We start from the raw sequence: 25,752 nt of genomic DNA on the forward strand, positions 1-25,752 counted from the left end.
TGTGACACTTGCATGATTTAGGAAAATCATTTCTTTCAACCCTAGTTTTTTGATACAAGAGCATCTTAGGTTGCCTTGTAATCTTGCACTTTTTTGTTCATTCTACCTATTATTATCAAGTTCTAGTTACTGTCAAGTGCCAGTTGTTGTTGAGTGCTAGTTATTGTCGATTTCTCATTAATATTGAGCTCTAGTTTCTACTAAGTTTGAGTTGCTACCAAGTTCTAGTTACTACTGAGTTCTAGTTATTACTGAGCTCCAGTTTCCATCGAGTTCTAGTTGCTACTGAGTTCCAATTGTTGCCAAGTTATCTAGTGTTGGCTGAGTGTTCCTTCTTGTGCTAAGTGAATATTATATTTTCTAGTGCTTGAGTCCTTCTTTGACTGAGTTTTCTATGTTTTGGTTCTTAGTTGGAGCTAACTATCATATTTAATTTGGTTCATGAATTTAATGATAGGATCTTGTGTAGGGATGAGTATTGGCCATTTTGAGGTCAGCCTTTCTTTGATGTAATGTTCTAGAATCTTTTGTAAGCCATTTTGGAAAGTATAAATAGAGTTCCTAGGCTTAGATTAACAAAAGGAATGAAAGGGTTTCAAAAATGGAATTCATATGTGTTTGGAAATGCAAATTTGAAGCTAGATCATGGATCTTGAATGTAATTTTTATTTGGCCATAACCTAGAAGGCCTTATAGTTGGGCATGTATGTTGATTACTTGATGAAGCAATAATGTTTTCTTTGGTTAATTCCATTGTGTTTACTCTGCAAGGTGGTTTGGATAGTTGGTTTTGCTCTTGGCCCTAGTTATTTCTTTCCTCCTTGCATCACATATATACCAAAATGTGCCAAAATACATATACAATATGGGATCCAAAATCTATAAAAATATCTCAAAAATACATATGGTACAACAAAATTTCACAAGGACATCATCCTAGACCTACTCTTAACTCTAGGATTGACTCCCACCCTCCTAGGCTAGTGGTGGTCATAGAGGTGGAGCTTGTCTCTTGTCTAATGGTTGTACCACAGCCTCTAATATCCCTGCCTACTCTGAGTAGTTAGGAAATCTTTTTCTTGGTGGCATGACACCTTTATAAACAACATAATAATAAGCTACTCACACACCATGATGCTCTACATTGTATCTTGCAACATCTCTCTCTTTCTGGAGCTTCTTACTCCGCACCCACTCATTTGTGAGTTGTTGATCTCACATGAGTATGGTAACTCTGCTTCTTATATCTCTACCTCTAAGGCCATAATATTTTCATCTTGAACCTCATCTACACCCCCTTCCACAAGCTTCTCCTATCATAGTTTTTCCATCTTCACCCTCCTACATCTCAATAAACACTCCTCCTCCTCTCTTGTGGCTCGAAACTACATCTGTCTCACCCCAGTAGATTAGGAACTACTCCTAACCTCCATCCATCTCCCCCCTCTACCTCCACCTCTACCACCATTTTTTTCATCTCCTCCCTATCCCACTACCATATATGGAAAATATGGTCTAATGAAATAGGGGAAGGGATGCCTCTGCATCTCATATAGATAGGTTAGATTTGTCCCTACATATGCCACATCTTGATAGTAGTTAAAGGGCTCTAGCATCAACGTTGTTGTGTTCCTCAGGGTTGTATAATAGTCTAGCATGGCATCCATCCCTAGTCCTCCTCTCCATGAAAGTGGGATATGTGGTGGTCTCTACTAAAATAACCTATCTTTGGGTAAAATATCACCATAATTAGCTAACCACAAATCACTCCACTAAATTTAGGTATCTCCTAACTAGTGGTTGGCTATATCACATGTGCTCTAACTCCCATGCATCTAACCATTTGACACACTATTGGTATGGCCACTAGATTAAATATTTATTCTTATCAAATGAACATCAATAGTACATCACATCCATGCCATGGATTTGAGAAATAAACCCTGTATATCTATAAATATAAGGGTGACTACACTCTCATAGTTGCACCCATGGTGAGATCACTATAATATGCTCCTATGCCCATATTTGGACCAACACTGTACTACATTCCCAAGTCCACCCATCTTAGTAGATTATCTCGTGAAGCTCATTGTACATATCAGAAAAAATGATAGGTCCTCATGCCATCCTCTTGGGTCACCCAATCAAATTAATAACCAATTGACCCCATCCTAGAGGGAAGCCCTTCTAGCCCATGTCAATGACTAGAGGCTAGGCTACAAATGAGAAAAAAGATAGGCTAAGGGATACTTATTCCATACTTTTCTATCAACCTCTCATAGCTGAGGTGTTAGTCTAGGATGGTCACATCCTAAAATATCTATTATAATGCCAATATCCCCTCCATCAAGGTCTAATCATAGTGAACTCGTGACATGATCAAACTCATATTAGCACACCTCATATGGAAATTAAAAACTTAAAACAAATGAACATCAAAATATAACAATCATTTGTAGAGGGTCTTTAGGGCTTGGCATGCAAAGGATATGATATATATCCTCTAGAGTAATGTTGAACTCACTAGTAGGCAAATAAAAGGTGTTATGCTCACTCTACCACCTCTCAAATAATATAGTCAACAATCTATGGTTCACCTAAATAATGGGGCATGTGCAATAACCACCTCAATCGCATACTATCCATGGCAACAATCTACATAATCGAGTCAAGCAAATGTTGAAATGTCAATATCAACTAAAAATAGATCTATAACATCATAAACATATCAAAATAACAAAAAACAATAGTGTCATGCTAAATTATTTTCCTACACATGCAAAAATGTTCAACAAATAACCAGGTGATACTTTTCCCAATATGTAGATGATACTTTTTGTTTACTAAGTATCATGCAATATTTCTTACAACCATTGGGTGATACTTATGTGTCATATGATAGTTCACACCATTCTGAGTGATAGTTGGGTATGCCCAATATGATGGAATTTCTCAATGAGGGTGATAGAATTTATGTAGGAAAAGTATTGTGTGATAGTTTTTCAAAAACTCATAATTTTTTTATAAAATATGTTTAAATGACTCAAAAATGCAAAGTTTTCAAAGACTTACCTAGAACTCATAGTTGGGTGGCTAGTTGTGCAATTAACTGTGCTTGAAACAATGTGTGTGGGTTAGAATGCCAACAAGAGTCACGATGTCTCTCAAAATCACTCAAGAGTTCTTCAAAATCACAAAAAATGAATGAATTGAACATGAACCTTAGACCCCTTATATAGTCCTCTAACCTCATTTTGACTCATTTTTCAAACTCCTCAAAATTTTATGAAAATTACACCCCTAGATAATTTCAACATCCTAGATCCATTTTTGGGATTGAAATCAAAATCTGAATTCATCTTGCTAGTTAAAATTGTATTTTAAATTTATACCTTCTTCTATGGAATTAGTTAACCTTTTAAGATATAATCTTAAAATCTTTGCTAGGGCATCTTCATTTCTACTCTCCATACCTACTTCAATTCACATCTTTCTCTTCTAAATCATCCTTTTACTTTATTTGAACTAATTTTCATATTATATCTTTCTTGATTAGCTCTAGTTAAATTGGGGCATTCTATCACTTCCTTAAGGTTCCTCAGGGGTTCTAATCACTTATCTATCCTCATGGAATTTTCTATATCTTGATTTAATCATATCTTTCTCATTGCTGCATTCCCTTTACCTCATTTCAATTTTGATCTCAAGGGGGCAGGCATACTCTTATCATTGCTTGCTACAACTATCTATTCCTTAGGAGCATATGCTTGATCTTTTCATTTTCTCTCGATCTATCTACTTTTTTTTATGATTGGTACTCTTCTTTAGTTTTGATGCCATCTCTTTTTCCTAGTGTTTAGTACTATCATTATCAGGCTATACATTTAGGATTTTCTATCTCTTTCTGCATTGCATTCTTTGGAATTAGATTCTCTATTTCTTCCTACTTGGCTTCTATATTCTTTGATGTAATATGTTCCCAAATTAATTACACATTATTTGAAGAGGGGAAAATGTAATCAACTAAAAATATTCATCTAGACTATTAGCACCCTTCTCAGTATTTTGGCTAAATTAATTAATTATTTCCCTAGGCCAAATTGCTAAAAACTAATTTATTTAATTATAACCTCTAGTTTTACTATAATATCCTAAGTCCATACTTAATTAAAAGGCCATATCCCCATTTCAATTAATTAAAAGACCCCATTATCCTAACCCACTCAATGTGCACACATAAAGTCCTTTTCCTATTTATAAATTAAAAGAAAAAGGCTTTTGTCTCACATGAAAAGTCAACTCCTTTTCATTGGTTGACTTTGTCTTGCACATGGATCATGCCAAAATTCAACCCCCACCCTTGATTATTCATTTCTTGATCTTGATCTCAACCATCTATACACCTTTAAAAGAGAGAGATCTCTCCCTCTCTAAGGACCCCCATTTTTTAGCTATTTTTATGCTGCAAGTTTCTTGACAAGTTTTCTTGGAGCACTTGAGGAGAACTTCTATTCTTCTTACCTCATTCTTGCATCCTTCACCTTAGCACTAGATTAATTTAGAATATCTTGATTTCCTTTGTTATAACATAACTCATATAGTTTAATTAAAATATTTTTAATATGCTCATCTTGCTTAGTTTAGTTGCATTTTGCATTTCATATTAGCATAGATCATTCTTCCATTGCATGTTTGAGAGCTCTCTTGGACATTTGCACTCTTGCTCTTGTCTCAGGAATCTCCCATTACATGGTTTACTAACAAGGGTTGTGTCTCTAAGGCTTAGTTGAGAGCTCCTCATAAGCTCAAAAATACACCTGTGCACTCTATGGATAGGTAGATTTAAGCCAACATTTGAGTGTTCCAATCGATGGGATAACTTGGATAGGAAGGTTTAGAGAAGTGCACAAAATGAGTGTACATTTTGGCACTCACCATGGGGTAGAACATTATGATTTTGCCTCTTAATCTCCACTTTTTTCTTGCATTTTCTGCTTGTTGTTCTATCTTTTTTTTTTTTTCCAGTAGTCATAGTTATTGTTCATTACATTATTAGTATCGTATGATAGTTCTCAATATTGTTGTGTGACAGTTTTCTAATAAAAGTATCATACACCCATTAAAAACTCTATCACAATAGTATATAAAGTTCTATCACATTACTATAGGGAGAAATATCATACAAGATAGAAGTATTGTACCCCTATACTGAAAAGTATCATATGATATTCTATCAATAGAAAACAATCACCTAGTCTAGAAATCATTGTTAATTGAGTTGTTTTGTCAATTTTGGGTTTTTGACATTCTATTTTCAGATTTCTTGGGTTTAATACTATCTAAAAAAGGTTTTACTACAGGTTTTTATATTATAATTTTGAGACTAACCTTTGATGGACTAATGTTTGTGCTTGTAGGGTTTCTTTAAATGCTTGCAAATTTTCCCTAAAAGAACACATGCCAAAGTTTTTAGAATATATAATCCACCTATATAACTGGGGGGAGAGGTGGGGGGTGAATTAATTATCCAACTATTATCATAATTATCAACTTTATTAAACTTTAACCATATGAGAAATATAATTAGAAACCACAACAAAATACTCATGCACAATTCCACTAGATATATTAAGTCAGGAAACCCTTGATCAAAGGGAAAACCCTAGTGGGGATGTTACCCACAAGATGATGTACTAATATAAATATTCCTTGTTAGAGGATGGACCTTGTTAGGATTCAATAACAATATTCAGTACATATCAGTCCTTGTTAGGAGACTTTGAATCCTTGTTAGGAGATTCTAATTATGTTAGGAGTTATGGAAGATAGCTGGACCCATTGTCAAAACAACTTCAAGGGAAATATCAATGAACCCACTATCAAAATGATCTATGTATTATTCCTTGTAGAATAATATAAATGAATAGTACCACTCCTTCATCTTTCTATCCTATCAACCAGACTTCTACTCCTACTGATCTTGTAACTAGATCACAAATCTTGCATCCAATAATCCCTTGGATCACTTACTCACATTCAGTAAACACTCTTCTCCTTTTCACACTTCACACTCAATATAATGATCACAACATCATTATAAATAATGAAAACATCTTTCCTTTATACCATATCTTCAAAATAATTTCTTGAGTAGGCCTTGAGGCTTTCCCAATTCATTATAATAAGATAATTAATTAATTTACAATTACAATAGCAATGTTGGCTCACAATCTATAAACCTTCTCACACATGAAATACTAGGGCTTGTGCATCCCTTGAAATCTTCATTAGACTATCATAAGTCACAAGTTTATTACACATCAATTGATTATATCACTGCCAAAATATATAATGCAAACATCAGAAACTACTTCTCAAGTACTCTATTTCTATACTACTCTCTATAAATTAGGTACAACTTCAGTATTTGTTTAACTTACATGTTGCACATTGAACCTTCACATTAGGACAATATATCTTTTATGTCCATGAATCTACATCACTAGACAATCAAAACCTTGTCTGTACAACTATGATCTTTGTCTACTACTCTATCAGCCTTGATAGACTTACTACTATGTTGACATCAATGACAAACACAATCATGAATGCAACATGTCAATACTCTCCAATGCTTAGGATACTCCCCCAAAGTACTATCATCAAAATTCATGCTAACAAAAGCTTCAAATACAAAAATTATACTAATGGTTGTTTATAGGACTACCTATAAGTATAAAAAACAAACAAACAAGTGTGGTTTATTTCTCTTATCTTTGTGTGCAACAATATTACTAGTTGTTCATCTTTCCTAGGCACATAGAAATTTCAATTAGGATCTTGTGGTGGTAGAAGAAAGTATTCTCTTCACCCTTGCAATGAATCAAAACTCTTGACCTCCAAGAGTGGATCCACTTTGTGTAGTTTAGAATCCTTTAGAGGGTCTTCTCTTGAGAAATCAAGAGGAACAAGCCAAGTAGGGACAAGAAAACCTAGCTATTTTGATCCACTATAAAATCAAGGCTATCAAGGACACAAAACCTTGGTAGACACTAGTACATTATAGGTCAAATTTTGACCTAAATTTTTGACCAACTTAGGTAGAGAGTTGTTTAATACTTTTTTATTGGTTTTTATGCCCAAGTTGGTCAAAATTTTGACCAACTTAGGGTTTCCCAAGTTTTTCAAAATTTCAACCAACTCAAGTTCATAATAAAAAAAAAGTCATGATTCATTACTTTTTATTTCATGACATTTGTTTTTAACAATAGTCTGCATGCACACGAGAAGTATTTGATGACTATTTGATTTTCTTGTTGCCCACACAAAGCCCCAACTTGAGATTTGGCAAAAAGGTGTTCATTTGTTATTTTGTTGTTCACCACAAGAGATATTGGAGGTGAGGTTTTGAAGGGATCTCATACTAAATGATAGGCCTAGATAGGGAGTTCTTCCAGTTGGCATTTATAGAAGAAATTGTGTGTTTGTTTCAACAACTCATCTAGAAGGATTGATCTAGGTGCTTCCTCTTTTCTAATATTTTTACTTCCATTGAGTCTTGTTATAGAATAACCAATTGTAAAGATCAATTGTATATCAAGGATTTTAGTGAAAACTCAATCTTTATCCTATAACTAAGCATTATAGTCTACAACTAAGAAACCCTGATGTTAGTAAGAAATTGAGCTAAACATGAAAATGCATGAAAATTTTAGGTATTGGTACCTAGTGCTCATTTTTTGTACAACTTCTTGCCTTGATCAGACTTATGTTGAAATTGTTGAGCCTTGTAGTATCTCATGACATGTTAGTTAAATAATTTATTGTCATAGATCATGTTAAAAAAACTCTCAAGAGTAGATGCTTACATAAGTGTGTATGATTCAACAAACTATGTGTCTGCAATAATGAAAAATGTTCCTTTTCTTTGTATGTCCAATTTAGAGCATGGACATAAATTTGTTGTTCTTTATCTAGATAGATCATGATCAAATGAAATGGATCATTACTATTCATAGAGACCTGCATTTTGGTCACATTTTTCTTCTTTATTTTACCTAGAATCATTAGGAGTCTTATTATAAAGGATTTAGTTGAATAATTTACTATGGTGACATCTAGAGTATGTATTTACAAAGTTTTAGTAAGGAATGCTACACCATCATTTACAATTGTGAATGTGAAAGATTTTGAAGCTAGAAATAGGATTCTGACTAAGTATAATTGATGGTGAAACATATAGTTCTATTTAGTCTTAAATGGGAAGATTAGATTGTTTAGGAGTGATCAATGACCATCTTTTATCCGTAGGAGTTTTATGATACCTATAACTTAAGTTTAACAAAAACAAGTTGATATGTGATGTGATGTTAGAGTCTTGATTTTATTAAGGGTGTCGGATTGATTACTATATTTATAAGAATTGATCTTATAGGAAAACTATCACAGAAGATACGAGTGAAATACTAATTCAAAAGTTATTTATAAAATGTTGAGAGATGAGAAATTAATTATTGTGCCGCTAGTAGTTGATCATATAGACTAACTATAACTTAAGGTTTGGGTGAAGATGCTAAATTGAAATTTTATTGGCACTTAAACATTTTATTTCAAATGGAAAATCTAAAAAGAAAAATGAATGCATTCATTTATCATTTTGTTTCTTCCATCATGTAAATTTTTCTTTTTTAATGGTTTGAAGTGGGATTAGTGACTTCTAAATAGATTATTTGTTTATCAATCAAAATGAGGCTAGTTTCTCAAATTTATATATAAATGGAAGTCATGTGCATCTGTAGTTTAGCTTTATTCATGACTTCTCTTTCACCCATCTTTAAAGATAATATCTAGAATAAAATATTTTTTCCAACAACTTAAAATAGACTAATGTTGAGAGGTTCTAATCTAACTACTATATCTATTGGAATTGATCTTGTAGATCAAGTGTCATCCTATGTTTGAGTACAAAATGCTAACATCAGTAAATACAATAGAGTATTTCCGAACTATAATTACTCAGAGATGTTATAAAATAGAGTGAATATAAAACATATTCCATTGCACCCCAAACACAATAGGGTGTGATACTATAATTCAAATTCTAAACAGTTATGAAAATGGGAGGGAGTGAAATTTTCTCATATTTTTCATGGATGGTTAGAAATGCTATCATTAGTCTAGGAACACTTGGTTGATTGCCCAACAAAAGAGTTTTTTAGCAGAAGAAAAAATTTGTAAGAATTGGTATCATTGATTTAACTTATAAATGTGTGTCTATTGTTATCAAATTGATATTTTTCATTTATGTTAAATGTGGTCTCTATCCATCTGCAAATAAATCACAGTCCATCGATTATGTTCCTATGTTTGATTATTTTTTGGCATCATCATTCTCAACTTTCAAATTATCCTAACAATTATAATCTCCTGCTACCCCAATTAAGTCATTGTAAAAAAAAAATCTTCATATCATTATACTAGTCATACATGTTTGTGCTAGACTTTGTTGCTATAAATTTTTGGGTCATTTATATGATACTACTCATACTACAATAAGCCAAAAATTGAGATCCTTCATTAACACCTTCTTGACCAAGTTTCTGTATAAGATTATTTTCAAATAGAACTCTCATATGATGCAAAGGTGATTTATTTTGAGAAGAAATTGTTGATTTCCCATAACAAAAACATAATCACCCAATGTTGAGGAATATGCAATACTAATTTGCCCACAAATTATGTAATTATGAGAGTGCAAGATTATATTTTACTTTGGTCCACTTAGCATCATCTATAACCTCTAATACCTAGGTCACATTTCTATGAATAATTTCTCTTGGCACATAATTGGAGATGAATTTAGATACAATGTATCAATTGAATGTAGAAATACCTAACTACCCTCATCTCCCAAACCAATTCTCCATCTTTCAATAGATATCTTGTGTCTATGGATGTCGTGTTGATCCATCTCCTAAAAGAAAATAATGCACCATTTTATGGCTTTCAATCCAACTACATTTAGGCTTCTTCTAATTTCTCCACCTTTCATCAAATCACTATTTGAAAAAATCATCACACCTAATAATTTTTCTTAAAGATCCCACTTTGAATGTGAAGGAATCATGCAAAAGATTTATGTAGTTCAGAGTCTTCACATTCAACAAAATTTGATTTTTAGTGGGTTCAGTTGAAATCATTCAATTTCACAAGCACATAAAAAATCTATTAACATTTATAGAAAATTTTAATGTTATTCTATTTTGTACACATGCCTAATGAAATAATTGTGAAGATAACAAGTAAAAATATTTGAAAATTTTAATGCTATTCTATTTTGTACACATGCCTAATGAAATATTTGTGAAGATGACAAGTAAAAATATTTCACTTATCTACCTTTTAGTGAGGACCGAAGAAAAGTTAGCTTCTGAAGAATTGGAATTCATCATCGAGAGTGCAGGTGGAGGTATTTCTTTTACTTTATTTTGTTTTTCAAATTTCCAAATTTTGTTTCTAGTAGTTTCTAGTATCATGATCTTCTCTTTCACAACTCTTTCTTCATTTTGATTAGAGAAATGTTTGTGGAAAAAATGCTAACATAATATTGGAAAAAGTAAAATTTCATTCAAACATTTTTTGAGAAAATATGTGCAATTTCAATGCAAGTTTTATGGATTGAACTGCATCTATATTTATAATCCATATGTTTAAACTAATGCCCAGTGAATTATCATTAAAATGAGAAAATAATGACTACTAAATAGTGAGGTTCATATCCACAATTCTTTACTCATTATGATGGTGAATATTAGATATAATTCAGAGCGTACATTAAAAATATATTTAATGATATGATTGATCTTCTAGGAAAATATGAAAAATTTTAATTGGAACCATAGTTTTAAGAAGATAAGAAAATGATATGTATCTTATATTGAAAGAGTCCAAGTTGTGCCTTGTTGATGCCCTGAAAAAATTGAATGACTTTTCAAGAATAAGATTTTATTAGCACTTGTTATTAAGAGCCATAAGAAAATATAATCTTATTGTACTAACTAAAAATATACTTAATCAGTGTCCATGGTATCTTCTATTAATGACATCTCATTATATTAGCAAAAAAAAATTGAAACTTAATAAGATTTTGTTAGTAGTTGTTATTAAGAGCCATAAGAAAATATACTCTTATCATACTGACTGTAAATATACTTAATCGTTGTCCATGGTATCTTCTAGTAATGATGTCTCATTATATTAGCAAAAACAAACTGACACTTAATAAGGAAACTCTTTTTTTTATTATAAATATCATATTGCAAAGGAAAATATACTTGCAAGAAAGAATTCTTTCTTGCAATCTTGTGTTTTCTAGCTATGTCTTTTTATAAATGTTCCTATCTTGGTAATTGCTAGCTTCAACGAGCTTCACAATAAATCATGGCTTCTCTGTAATCTCACATGTTTTAATTTTATGGATCTCACTTTTTTTTTGAGATATTGTATTCAACTTAGGGATCCAGTTTGTGTTTACATCAAATGGCTTTTGTTAGTGTCATGATTACAATTTTTGAATTCTGGATCAAAATCAATGAGGGTGGATTTTATGCCCATATTTGGCTTAGCTCTCTAGTGTTCATTTTTTCATTAGATAATGACTAGATTAACACTTGTCTTCATATGATTATTGGGCTCTTTTTTAAATCATAGTGTAATCAACATGTATATTACATTATGTAGGTTGGGTATTAGGTAGTGATTTGGGGATTAATTTTGAATAGCTCCCCTCTTTTGGAGCTTTGATGTAATGAGCTAACTATACTAGGTTCTAGATTTCATAGGATTATTTCATGTGGAAGCCTAGAAGTATACTTAGTCAATTGATAACTCATTGCCTCTATATTAATAGAATTCAATTATATACTATCTATGGTCTTGCATTGACCCATTACCATCTTCTTGTCATCATGAACCTCTTTTGCAAGTTTATTCCTCTGATTGCATTATGTCTGATTCCAATATTACTTGCCAATAATGAAAATAAATTTAGCCTCTCCAAGGGCCATGTCCTAATTCTCTACATAGATTGATGTCTCTTCTACCTCTTTCACTGATCCAATCCTCAAATGGCCTTTCCCTTTACCACTATCATCAACATTTATAGTCACAGTGCTGACTATCTACTCCATGTTTCCTCCATGATGTAGGAAATCTACTACCTCATCATGTTCTAACTCTCCTTGTGTGTCACCTTCACCATTATTGTCCTGTATTTTAGATATTTTTTCTCCCTTGGCTCTGTTATTGGGTCTATCTTAGTGACCATTCCTTTTCCATCTGCCTAATCCTCTTCCTTAATAGGTTCCTCAACATCTTTATCTTCTTTACCATCCAATATCTATTTAGCTTCTTCCTCTGCTTGATTCCTTATTAATACCTCTAGTCACTTTCCTCTTTCTTCATTCAACTCACAAAGATCATAAATCTCACTCACCTTGTACATTAAGAAAATACAATCTAATCTTTAGTTGACTCCATGTAATAGTTTAAATACACAAAGATCTTTTTAGTCTTGTATAACTAAGAGACGTGCTCAAGAAATATAGATAAATGCAACATTTCTAAGGATTATGATGACAAAAAATAAAGCTTAAAAAGGATAAGTCAATTGTGACTATTTAACAATTTTAGTTTAGGAATTATGCTTTAGTGTGTGAAGTTTAAGCTATTCAAATCATGACAGGTGAAATAAATATAATATTTGATGTTTTAAATTCAAGCAACCTACCAAGTCTTGATTCTTGCTCCGTTTTTGGTTCTGGTAAATAGAATGTTATGAACATTATTTTTTTTCCACTATTGCTTCTTTCCCATCTTTTCCTAAGCTCCCAAAGCTGAAAATAACCAAAAAAACACATTAGAATCATCCCTTATACATGTAATATCTCATGATATCTTATTTTCATCATGAACCTCTTATGCAACTTTATTCCTCTAATTGCATCATGTCAGATTCATTACTTGCCATTAATAGAAATAAATTTAGCCTCTCCAAGAGCCATGTCCCTATTCTCCACATAGATTGAGGTCTTCTCTACCTCTTTCACTGATCCAATCTTCAAATGGCCTTTGCCTTTATCACTATCATCAACATTTATAATCACAATGCTAATTTTTTGCTCCATGTTTCCTTCATGATGTAGAAAATTTACTACCTCATCATGTTCTAACTCTCCTTATGTGTCATATTCACCATTACTATCCTCTATTTTAGATATTATTTCTCCCCTTGGCTCTTTTATTGGGTCTATCTTAGTGACCATTCCTTTTCCATCTACTTGATCCTCTTCCTTAATAGGTTTGTCAACATCTTTATCTTCCTTACTTTCCACTTTCTATTCAACTTCTTCCTTTTCTTGATTCCTTATTAATACCTCTAGTCTCCTTCATCTTTCTTCATTTAGCTCATAAAGATCATAAATCTCACTCAACTCATATGTTAAGAAAATACAATCTAATCTTTAGTTGACTTCATTTAATAGTTTAAATACACTAAGATCTTCTTACTCTTGTATAACTAAGAGATGTGTTAAAGAAATATAGATAAATGCAATATTGCTAAGGATTATGATGAAAAAAAATTAAGGTTAAAAAGGATAAGTCAATTTTGACTATTTAACAATTTTACTTTAGGAATTAAGCTTTATTGTGTGAAGTTTAAGCTATTCAAATCATGACAGGTGAAATGAATATAATATTTGATGTTTTAAATTCAAGCAACCTGCCAAGTCTTGATTCTTGCTCCATTTTTGGTTCTGGTAAACATAATGTTATGGACATCAATTTTTTCCATCCTTACTTGTTCCCCATCTTTTCCCAGGCTCCCAATGCTGAAATAACCAAAAAAACAAATTAAAATCATCCCTTAGACATGTAATATCTCATGATTAAGTCCTTAAATACTTGATGCCATGACTTGGTCCACATGTGATCTTTTGAATATCAAAATTGGAGGATCCAGATACGATGGAGATATAATCATCCACTGCTTCATAATCAGATTTAGAAAATTAGAATGAAGTATAGTCAAAATTAGCAAATTAGAATGAAGTATAGGCCTTTCATAATTTATTAAGAACATTTTCACATAATATTTTTATAATTAGAATATTTTGGACATCTTTTAAGTTAACAACCATATATTCAAGGCCTTGTTAACAAAGGTCTAAAAATAAATGGCAGGCCTTGTCAAGTGACCCAAAAAACAACCAAGTATTCCTTATGCTATGAATGTGGATAACTATAGGGGTAGAAATCCTAGCCTTCCCTTGGAACCAATTTGGTGAACATGATCTAGTTGATGATGAGAAGATTGTAGAGGTGGCATGTACTCACTTTATAGAAAAGTTTCTCATTTTTGCCAAGGTTAGCATATTAGCTATATTTTGATTGCTTATTAGATATCTTTACTAGATATTTTAGGGGCAATGTTATTGTAAAATAATTGTTTTTTTTTCAAGTTTCATTTAACTAGTAAACAAAGTTATTAAATTTTATCTTTTGTGTTTGTATTGCACTTTGATGATGTAGGTTGAGGTCAATGCTAGTAATGTAACCCCTATTTACAAGTTCTTGAAATCAATCAAATGTGGATTTTTTGGTGATAGCATAAAATGGAACTTCACTAATTTTTTGGTTGACAATGATGGAAATGTAGTTGATAGATATGCACCCACAATATCTCTGTTGAAGATTGAGGTACTTGAAAATCATATTTTTTTATTTTGTTAATTTGTTCTATGAAAATTGTACTTACAATCTTTTCAAACTGGTTTTATTTGTTTGATGACACATCTTATAGGAATAATGGCTAATATATGTAACCTTATGTTTTCAAGAAGATATCAAGAAACTATTGGGTGTTGCCTAATGTATTGAGAAAATCTATTATAGCTATTCTTCCTATTTATACTAAATGTAAGAAGAAATAATTTAACTGAGACATGGTTCTATTATGCCCATACAAGACAAAATGGATTAATAGTTACGATTCATAGTACATAATAATATTTTGCAATAATTGGAGAGTTCTCATGGCTCACTTTTTGAGTGTCACTATTTGATACAAGTGTCTGGTTTAGGTTTTTCATGGATTAGGTTTAGGATTTACATAAAGAAAATTAAGCTATTCATGGATATAGATAAGCCAATCATAGCTATAGATTCTCATGGTTTTGTTTAATTAATGTATCTATTCTCATTAAAGAATTAGAAGAAGGAAAACCTAAGTATTTTTTACTTAAATGATTAATGTATCTTGTTTATAATAATTTTGAATCCATTATAATCTACCGTTGTATTTTCTTTTGTATATTCTATATAAAAATTTGTATACCATCAGTTCTTTTGTCCAACTTACCAAGAATGATCACTTCATAATTATTTGAATTTCCTAAATGATATGCTTAACTTTCTTTTTATAGCTATGCTAAATAGTGCCATGATTATTCAATCTATGGTCTTGTTACTTGTAGGTATGGCTTCCCATTGTATGTATAAAGTTTAGAGGAAGTTGGACAAGGTGGGGGTGTACTAACTCTAGACTTATTTGTTGATCACTTCTTCATCAGCTTGTAGTCACTGTATTCTAGTTTCATGATTCTTTTCCTTTTTCTAAAAATAAAATATATTTTATTTAAGATTCCTTATGAGTTTAAGATAGAGCAACATATTCTAGAAGTCAACTTCCCCTTATTTTACTTGCCTTTGAAAACTAGTTTTCAAGTCCCTATATCAATTTTGGTTGGATAGTATGTAGTACTGAGTAGATATTTGATGTGTATATGAAAAAGAGTAAAATAATAGTAAATAAGTTACTTTTTCCTATAATTTGTGTTTCCCACAATTTATTTCTTTTTTTTAACAAATTAAATAGGGGATGACATGACTAGATTAGGGAAAATGTGCTTTATGACGTATTCTGAATTGGATATGGAAGTTATAGCCATAGGCTAAATTATCATCAGTTGGTCAACTATGATCAAGAACACATATAATTTGGAGATGCAAGTACAAAATTGTTGAGGAATAGGTCGTGCTCTATCATCACTCTCCACAAAAATTCATGAAGAAATTAAAACTTATCAAATCAACATAATTAGAGGAAATTGACCATCTCTACTCAAAGTTTCTCCACATGAAGCAATATTTTTCATCTTTACACGAGGTTTACTTTTCCTTGGTGCCATAAATACCATACTTTTACTGTTCAACATTCCAATTTCCAAAAATGATGGCTTCATCCAATTCAACAACTTTAACCTTATTGTTTTCACTTCATTTTTTTTGTACTTCTTTGTGTTTATTGTCCATGGATAACTCATTGCCTTTGCATTAAGAGACTCCAATTCTAAAATATTTTTGATCTTGCATTGACCCATCACCATCTTCTTGTCATCATGAACCTCTTTTACAACTTCATTCCTCTGATTGCTTGTCAAAATAGTACTTGTTGTCCGGACTTATTTTCCCACCAAAAATTTCTTTATTGATTGAAATTTTGTACATCACAACACCAACAACCTTCCTAGGTTGAATAACATTCAATTTATAGACCAAGATTCTTGACCTTACATATTCACCTCCACTTGTTCAATTAAAACACAACTATGACTATTGACCTTCCAATTTGCAAGAAAAGTTGCATTTTTGCAACTTTTCAATATTTCCAAAAAAATGACTTCAAATGCTTAACAAAACTTGATAAATCATACAAGAACTCTTAAAAATATAAAATTGAATATTTTTGGTCAACTCATAGCATTGACCAATGTTGACTAACCTACAACTTCCCCATAGGCCTTATTACAACATGTAAGAAATTTGTCAAAAATGCATTATAGGATGCTTAAGAATGACTTATTGCCATGTGTTATATTGGACACTTATTAATCACCTAATCTATCCAAAATTTGATGTTTGACAAACTCATTTAGGAACTTTGGTCACTACACCACTGCCCCATTTTGGCTTTTTGTACATCAAACATATTAGAATTTTATTTTTGTGGAAGATTTAACAATTTTGAGTTTATTGGAACCTTTTCCAACTCCTCTACTTCTCCATCTTGCATTTTACTAATTCTTTCTTTTTGTTTCTATGATTGGATTTTGGGGGGTGATATTTGTAATGAAATCTTTGGCTTCTTCTAACTATTGTCCTTGCTTCCTTGCCAATTTCCTTAACAATAAATCTTTAACCACAAAAAATGAAATTTTATGTAAGTAGACAAATTTTTATTGATTATAATATAGGTGAACTTAAGCTAGGTGACCAATTTTTTCTTTCAAAACTATATGTGTAGATATAAACATTAAGCAAAATATGTTCAATATTTTGGCAGATATAGACATTAATTACAATAAAATTTTCTTTCAAAACTATATGTGCAGATATAAACATTAAGTACAACATGTCCAATAATTTTGTAGATATATTTTCCTATGAAGGAAGACCATGCCTAGCAATTGAACCCATAACAAAATAACAAGGTGATTGCTAGATTATGCTCTCAATTCTAAAGAAAAATTGATAAATGCAATTATCCTTGGAAAAAAAAAAAGGCTTAAAGAATCAAAAAATTCTAATCATAACAACCCAAATTCATTGTACCTACAACATGGTCATGTTGAAGGGGGGCACGATTTTCATCAATTGGTGAATGTGGATTTCCAATTGGAGGAACATGGAGGTGTCAATATCCAAGTTGGGGATAACAATCCCATGGAAGAAGAAGATAATGTGCTAGAGGACATGATTAAAGAAGATGGTATTGGCATAGCTGATGAAGATACTCATGATGATGGTACTAGCACATGTGATAATGATGATGAAGATGGTCTTGATATACCTATAGCTGAGAAGGCACATGAGCCCCTATGCCAAGGCTCCCAAAAAAGTCTTCTCTCTACTATAGTGTTGTTGGCGAACTTGAAGGTTATGAATAGTTTATCCAATGTAGCAATGCCACATATGCTAAAGCATGCCATTTTTATCATCTTTAATGTTAGCATATCATTACTATTCATTATATTAACATTTCATATTTATTTTTGTAGGTTGATAGGTGAGTTTTTGTTACCACCATCAAACATTCTATCTTGTTCATACCAAGAATTATCTATCATTATGAATCAAATTGAAATAAAGTATCAAACAATACATGCATGTCCCAATGATCACATTCTATATCATAAACAATATGAATTTGTAATAGAATGCCCTGATTGTCATATTAGTAGATATTGGTTAGATCAAATATATAAAAAAGTGCCTTACAAGGTTCTTTGGTACATTTCGATTATTCCACATTGTGAACGATTATTCAGGTGCACTAGCTTGGCACAATTTATGGATTACCATGCATGCAATAGAAATCAAGATGACATTATGTGAATGCTTACAGATGGTTCTACATTTAAAGAGATAGAAAAAACATGGGTGCACTTTAAAGAAGAACCTCGTAATCTCAAGCTTTCATTGGCAATGGATGATGTCAATCCATTTGGAGATATGGGATTTGTTTACTCAGTGTGGCCTATTCTTATTATTAAAAATAAAATTCCTCATTGGATGTCCATAAAGAGGAAGCACATAATGCTTTCAATGATTGTACCATGTATTTTTTAATTTAATTTTTATCTAAATAAATTTATAAATGATGCATCAAAATGGTCATAATAATTATGTACTATTTTTGTTCATTCAATTACTAGGTAAGTACCAAGTTAAAGATATGAATGTGTATATTGAGCCTCTTATTGACAAGTTGTTAAAGTTATGTAATGGAGTCACTATGTATGACATCTCTGGACCAATATGAAAAAGACAATTTCAACTTCATGCAATGCTTGTAGGGACAATACAAGATGCCCCTGGGCTAACTCTTTTTTGTGGTATGTTATATTGTTAAGGTCACATATTTTTGGTCTATTATAGTGCTTACACATTATTATTGTATGCTTAATTTTTATATGATAATTGTACATGATCTAACTATATATGATCTTTTAGGTCTTCAAACAAAGGAAAAAATTGTATGTCCAGTTTCTGGCCTGAAGATGAAATCTTGACATTCAACAAGTTTAGGGAAGTAGGTGTTCAATGAGTTTAAGCATTTTCTACTCAATGATCATAAGTATCAAATTACTAAAAAATATCTTTGTACTAAGAAAGAAGAGACAACATCAAGACCATAAAGAATGACACCTCATCTATGGAAGATGGAATGTGATCGACTGTAATCAATGTAATTACTCAAAAATAGTCATCTAGACTATGAGCCCCCTTTCTAGCATTTTTTCATTAATTATCTAATTCTTATCCTTGATCAAATCTCCACAAATTAATTTATTTGATTTTAACCTATAGTTTGACCACTTTATCCTAAGTTCATATTTAATTAAGAGAATATGTCCCCCTTTTAATTAAATAAAATTCCCCACTCATCTCTTATCCTAAGTTGCACACATATAAAGCATTATTCATATTTTAAATATAAAAGAAAATACATTTTTGTCCTACATGTGGGATAAAATTCAACTCAACATCATGATTGGTGGAAATGCTCACACACATGGATCACTCCCACTTTCAAACTCCACCATTGATTATGCCTCTTTTGTCTCTTAATCTCTACTATCCATTTTTCTTTAAAATGGAGGGCTCTATGCTCATTCAAGGATCTTAGTCTCTCATGCTATTGTTATGTTGCAAGCTTTCTTTGTGATTTTGGAGACTTGGAGTATTCTTGAATTTTCACATTTGAGCTTAGCTCTCATTCTACTTACATTATGGAATAATTTTTAGCTTAGTTTCCTTTATGTTTTAGCTTATTTATCTTTGTTATCTTGCATTTCATTTAGAATAGATTGCATTTTCATTGCATTTTATTCTTGATTCTTGGATATTGGAACTCTTGCCTCTACTCTTTGAATTTCTCATTTTATGGTGCACCTTGTAAGGATTACATAGCTTGGTTCATTTGAGAGCCATCATCTCATAGCCTTTGTACATCATACATAGAGAGCTATAAGTTGCCTCTTGAGATTCCCTCTTTCATGGGTATTTTCAAGAATAAGGGTTTATAGAAGTGTGACACATTTCATACACAAATTTTTGGCACCTTATTGATGGTGAGAAGGCTTCCATATCAAGCATGGGATTGACGTGGGTCATGCAGATTCCCCACATATGAGAAAACCATGGGTTGTTGACTGCACTAGTTGAATGATGGCATATCGAGCATAACACCTTTCACCTGCCTATTAGAGAGGTGATCATCACTTTAAAGGATGTGTATCACATCCTTCGAGTACCCTGGGACTAGAACCAAGTTTCTAGCTCCATTTTCTTGCTAGTATTTTAATTGCATTCTCATATCTAGTTTTTTAACAACTTATTACATCTAGTCGAGTATTTTTGTAGGTTTCTTACTTTGGTTTTAAGGTAATCCTTGTGCAAATTTATTTGAAGGCCAAAAACCTAGTTTTGAAATATTTGAGCATATCTTCCAAAGTAGTTTGAGTTTAGATCTGAGTTTTTTTTATAGATTAGAAATGCATCCGAAAACTCTTAGTCCAATTTTCAAATTGTTTTGATTTGATTTGCATCTATTATGATTTTTAATTTATTTAAAATAAAATAAAATAATTATTGCAAATCGGTGTCTTTTTCAAAAAAAAAATTACATTTTTGAAAGGGTCTCTAAATTCTATAGAGGGTTAGTTCTTTGTGTTTTTTATTTTGAACAAATATTAGGGCATAATAACTCGATTTGAAAAATCTAGTCTATTTTGATAGGGCACAAATGAAGAGATATTTTTGAATTGCTTGCATATTTAGAAAGCTCTCTAGTTTTTAGTATGGGTATTTTCTTTTTATTTCTATTTTTGGAGCCAAAATAATAGAAAACAAGTCTAATCTTGTTGACTAGGTCAAAAGCAAAGAGTAAAAATGATAGCATTTGTGATTATCTTGCACTTTCTTTGCATATACTTGGTTGGAAGATAATTTGGATTTTTGAGGAAACTAACCACTTTATGTTGTAGGTGTTACTTGGTTATTATGCCCTAACCTTGTTTTTTTGTAGGGATTTTCTCATTTCATTGCTAAAAAGAATGCATGTCAAAGATTCAAATGCGCAAGGGCTATTAACACTTGTTTTAGGGCAGCCCAAAGTATAAAACCCAAACTTGCTTGTATTTATTTTATTCCATGTGCAATAATCTACTAGTAGCTTTCATTTCATAGGAACATTAAACTTATGATTCAAGTTCTTTGGTGATAAGAGAGTATGCTCTTCACCCTTGTGGTGAATTAGAAATCTTGACTTGCCTTGGGATTTTGAAGGCAAGGGGATTAATTGAAGCTTCTTGGCATGTTTGGGCGAAATAATTAAGATAAGAGAGTATGCTCCTTACCCTAATAGTGAATCAAAAATATTGACTCTTGAAAGTGGATCCAATATGTTTTTAGTTAGAATCATTTAGAGGGCCTGCTCTTAGGCAACCAAGAGGAATGACCCAAGTGGGGACAAGTGAACCCAACTATTCCAACCCACTATAAAATCAAGGCTATCAAGGACACAAAACCTTAGTAAAAATATTTTTTTCTTCACTTAGTGTCATTACTTGTGGGATTGGTACCATGAGGAAAATGTTAAGCAAGAACTCTTAAGGTGCTTTTTTGGCTGTGAGGTCTCTACCCACCGCAAGGTGGGGTGTCCCGTAATTGGGTACAAGAGGAACATTATGAACATAAGCCTTTTCTAAACACTGTAAGTTAGTAACTACCCTATTTTTCCACTCAACTTCTTGGTGCAAGGATTGATCCTAGTGGATTACCCAGATCACCCCAAGATTTTACACTCACCATATGTGTTCTATTGGTTATTCTTATGGCATTTCCATGACAAAGCCAATATCTCTTGTGGGTAACCATTTGGTGTGAGGAAAAGAAGCACTTAGTATGAGCCAAGTTGTTGAGTAATGAACTATGAATTTTAGGTAGACATTGCTTGATGTGTTCTCAAATGTGCTAGACTTGTGGAAATCTCTTGAACATACACATGATGACAGTTCTAGGGTTTTCTTTTGAGACCTCACATATTCTTATATCATGAAAGGTTGCTTTGTGCCTTTCTTGATCATTTTAAGACTACTCCATGTGTCACTATCTTGCTTGGAAAAAAATTACTTTTTAACATCAAACTTGCTATACTATCAACTATTGTCAAACTTTGTCAACCAAATCAAAACATCAAGTGCAAACATTTTCTTGTGTTTCTTGCTAAGAGGAGTCTTATCATTTGAATTTTATTTTCTATGTCTCTAGTGCTTGAACATGTTTAAAGTGACTCTTTGGTCTTAGTGCTCTTGGTATTTCTATCTTCATGGTCTGTGTTCACTTGCTAATCATTTTTTTGCTGAAATGGTTACCTTGATTTCTTGACTACACTCTTGGGTTGGGAAATTTGTTTACTTGTCACCCCACTTTCTCTATCTATTTGACTATTTTGCTTCTTTCCTATCTCTTGACTTGAGTCACTAGTGTCATAAGTTTATTGGACACCTTTCTTGACAAGTCATTTCAATATCTCTAATATATTGGCAAGTGAATACTCTACCTCTCTAGTTTGGACATCAAGTTGTCTTGTGTCACCTTCTTAGCTTCCTCTAGTCTCCATGCTTGATTATCTATCTACCACTATGGAATTTGAACCTTGTGCTACCAAACCTCAAACAAATCTATATGATCATGATATCCTCCTTGCCACTAAAGAGTTTCAAGATCTATATGCTCAATACAAATAACTAGAAGAGACAAATGATCTTTCTTACCTTCATTTCTCTAAGCGCATGATAAAAATGAAGTCTAAACTTGAGAAAAGGTTAGAGGAGAAAATTTCATTCTTAAATGAATACCCCTTAATACCTTTACATACACATCGGTCATCTTCTTCAAGGTCTACATATTCTATTCCAAGACATCAAATGTCTTCATCTTATAGATCTAAAGACCTCTTTGGAGAACAAGAAAGTGATACCTCCTTTGTACTTATGTCAAGTTTTCATGATGGACCTATCTTTGACCAAGAAAATAATGAAGACATGGATACATTCTATTCACTTGAGATGCAACAAAATGACTCTAGACATACTTTTGATAGAACTTTTACTCCCTTGGAAGATTCTTATGATGACACATTGCAAACACTGCTTGGCACTAAGCTCAACACATTGCCTAAGTCTAGATCATATGGAAATCCATTGTTGGATATCTATTTTGCTTATCATCAACATAATGAGCATAGTATTTCAAATTGCATTGAGCTAAAACATAAAATCAAAGATCTTATTGATGAAGGGATTGTTGATATCTCTAATGACTCATGTGGTAAGGATATTTCTCTTAAGCAAGATCATATTGATGAACCTATGTCTGGTAATGGTTTCCTTGACACCTCTATTTCTACCAACACTCATGCATCTCCCAAAACTTCAAATATTTCCAAAATGACTTCATAAAACAAAGAACCTAGTGCTTTCCATATGGAATATGCGTACCCTCAAGGACTACCTCTAAAAGAAACTCAAGCTAACCTTCACTTGGTTGTAAACCTTTTCCATGCTACTAGGCCTAAAGAGCCTAAACCTTCATGCACTACTATGCCTACTCCATTCACTCTTCATTCTCCCTTGTCCTTAGAAGTGGATCCATGTCAAGAGGACTCTCAAAAAGAAAAAGCTATAAATGTTAAGAAAGATCAAGATCAAGTACCCTTTCATCTCTTTCAATATTTTTCCCCTCCATGACCTATATCTTATCCACCTCCTAAATATGATGAAGACACCACTTCCACTATTTCCCTTGAGCTTACTAAAAATAATGAGAAAACTTATATGTCTATGCTATCTAAAGAAACTTTTCAAGGTCAAAGTATTCCTTCTTGTTCTACTTCTCCACATCCACTTCAAAACTATTCTCAAGCTTCAAATGCTCCCACTAAAAATAATGCTCCTATCAAAGCTACTCATGAGTTTATTGATGGCCTTAGCCATGTTTGTCACTCTAAAGATGTTGATATCTCCACTGACTATCCATTTGCATCTCCCAAATCTATATCCTTGGTTCTTTTCCATCTAAGCTAAAGCCTTCCAACCTTCCATCTATATTGGGACCTTATGTTCCTTTATCTCTTACTTTCACTCCAATCTTATATCCTATCTCTCCTATCATGCCTCAAGATCAAAAAAGACACTCATCCTTGATGGATTTCCACCCATCTATCCATCTAGACTTGTCATATCAGCTTTATTCATCCAAAAATCCCAAGTCTTTTGGAAGTGAGAATAAACATAAGAATCCAATTAAAAATTAAGATCTCTATGTCCCATCTAATCGACATGTGAATACAAAGATGAAAAAAACATTCAAGAGACCAAAAAGGTTCGCTATTAAAAAATTGAAATCAACAAAAAATATTGGTTCCTAAATCAATTATTGAAGACACACATTCTAAATCATCCAAAGGAAATGAAAAATCTAAAGCTATATGGATTTCCAAGTCTCTTTTGAAAGACTCTAATATTGAAAATACTTAAAAGTTGACATTTAGGCTTCCAAAGGCATCCACTCCATATTCTTTTGAACATATTCATAAAAATATTTCAAAGGCTTCCAATCCATCTTCTAAAATCCTCCTACCACCTCATACATCTAAACCTCAGGCTATTTCATCCATGATTCCTCCATCATTCCAACACCCTTCAAGGTGTGTATCAAATTTGATCTTCCCCAATATTGCTCCTACCCTCATGAAATCCTCTAAAGCTTACACTTGCTATCAATTATCATTGAATTCTTTCAAGACATGAACTCTTATCCTCCATATACTTATCCTACTACCATCTCTCTTCCATCACCCTATCAACATCTTTGAGCATACTTTTTTATGATCTTGGCTTACCATGGATTATCTTTCTTATAGAAACACTATCTAACTTGAAAAAGCTTGACCTATTTCTAAAAATATGCCTTGGTGAAAACCACTTCTTACAGAACCGTGGTAGCAAAAGTAAAGAGAAATGAATTCATTCTATGGTGAAAACCACTTCTTAAGGTGCCTTGGATAAGTACAATGATGAAAACTATTAAAAACAATTGATTAATTGTGTATTGTGTTTGATGTTACACAAAATGTCATATCATTGCTAGTCAATGTATGCCAGGCTCACTCAAGCATTTAAGACAATTTTTTGTGTCTGTCGAGCATTACAAAATTTTCCAAGTTTAGAAGATAGTATCTACCGAGTTCACTCAAGTGACAAGGGAAAGTTTGCAAAAGTTGAGTGTTAACCGAGCTCACTCAGTGAATGAAAGAAATTTTGGATGGAACCAATGTTAATTGAGTTCATTTGGTTACCAAAGAAATTTTGTGAGTATGTAGTGTTAATCGAGTTCACTTGTTTAATACACAAAAATAATTTCTAAGTTTAGTGTCTACCAAGCAGGGTTAGCTAATGAAGGATTTTCTTATTTCAACATATAGAGTTTAATAGTTTTGATGTTGGTTTTAGCCAACTAAGGAGATGAATATTAATTATTCTATGTTATATTCAAGCTGACTTGAAAATGCGTAAGATATAAATATAAGGTCAAGTTGAGGATTGAATGTGTGGAACATAATAA

Source organism: Cupressus sempervirens, chromosome 8, assembly GCF_028749045.1.
Source record: "Cupressus sempervirens isolate cs-2001-9-10 chromosome 8, ASM2874904v1, whole genome shotgun sequence".
Taxonomy (NCBI): domain Eukaryota; kingdom Viridiplantae; phylum Streptophyta; class Pinopsida; order Cupressales; family Cupressaceae; genus Cupressus; species Cupressus sempervirens.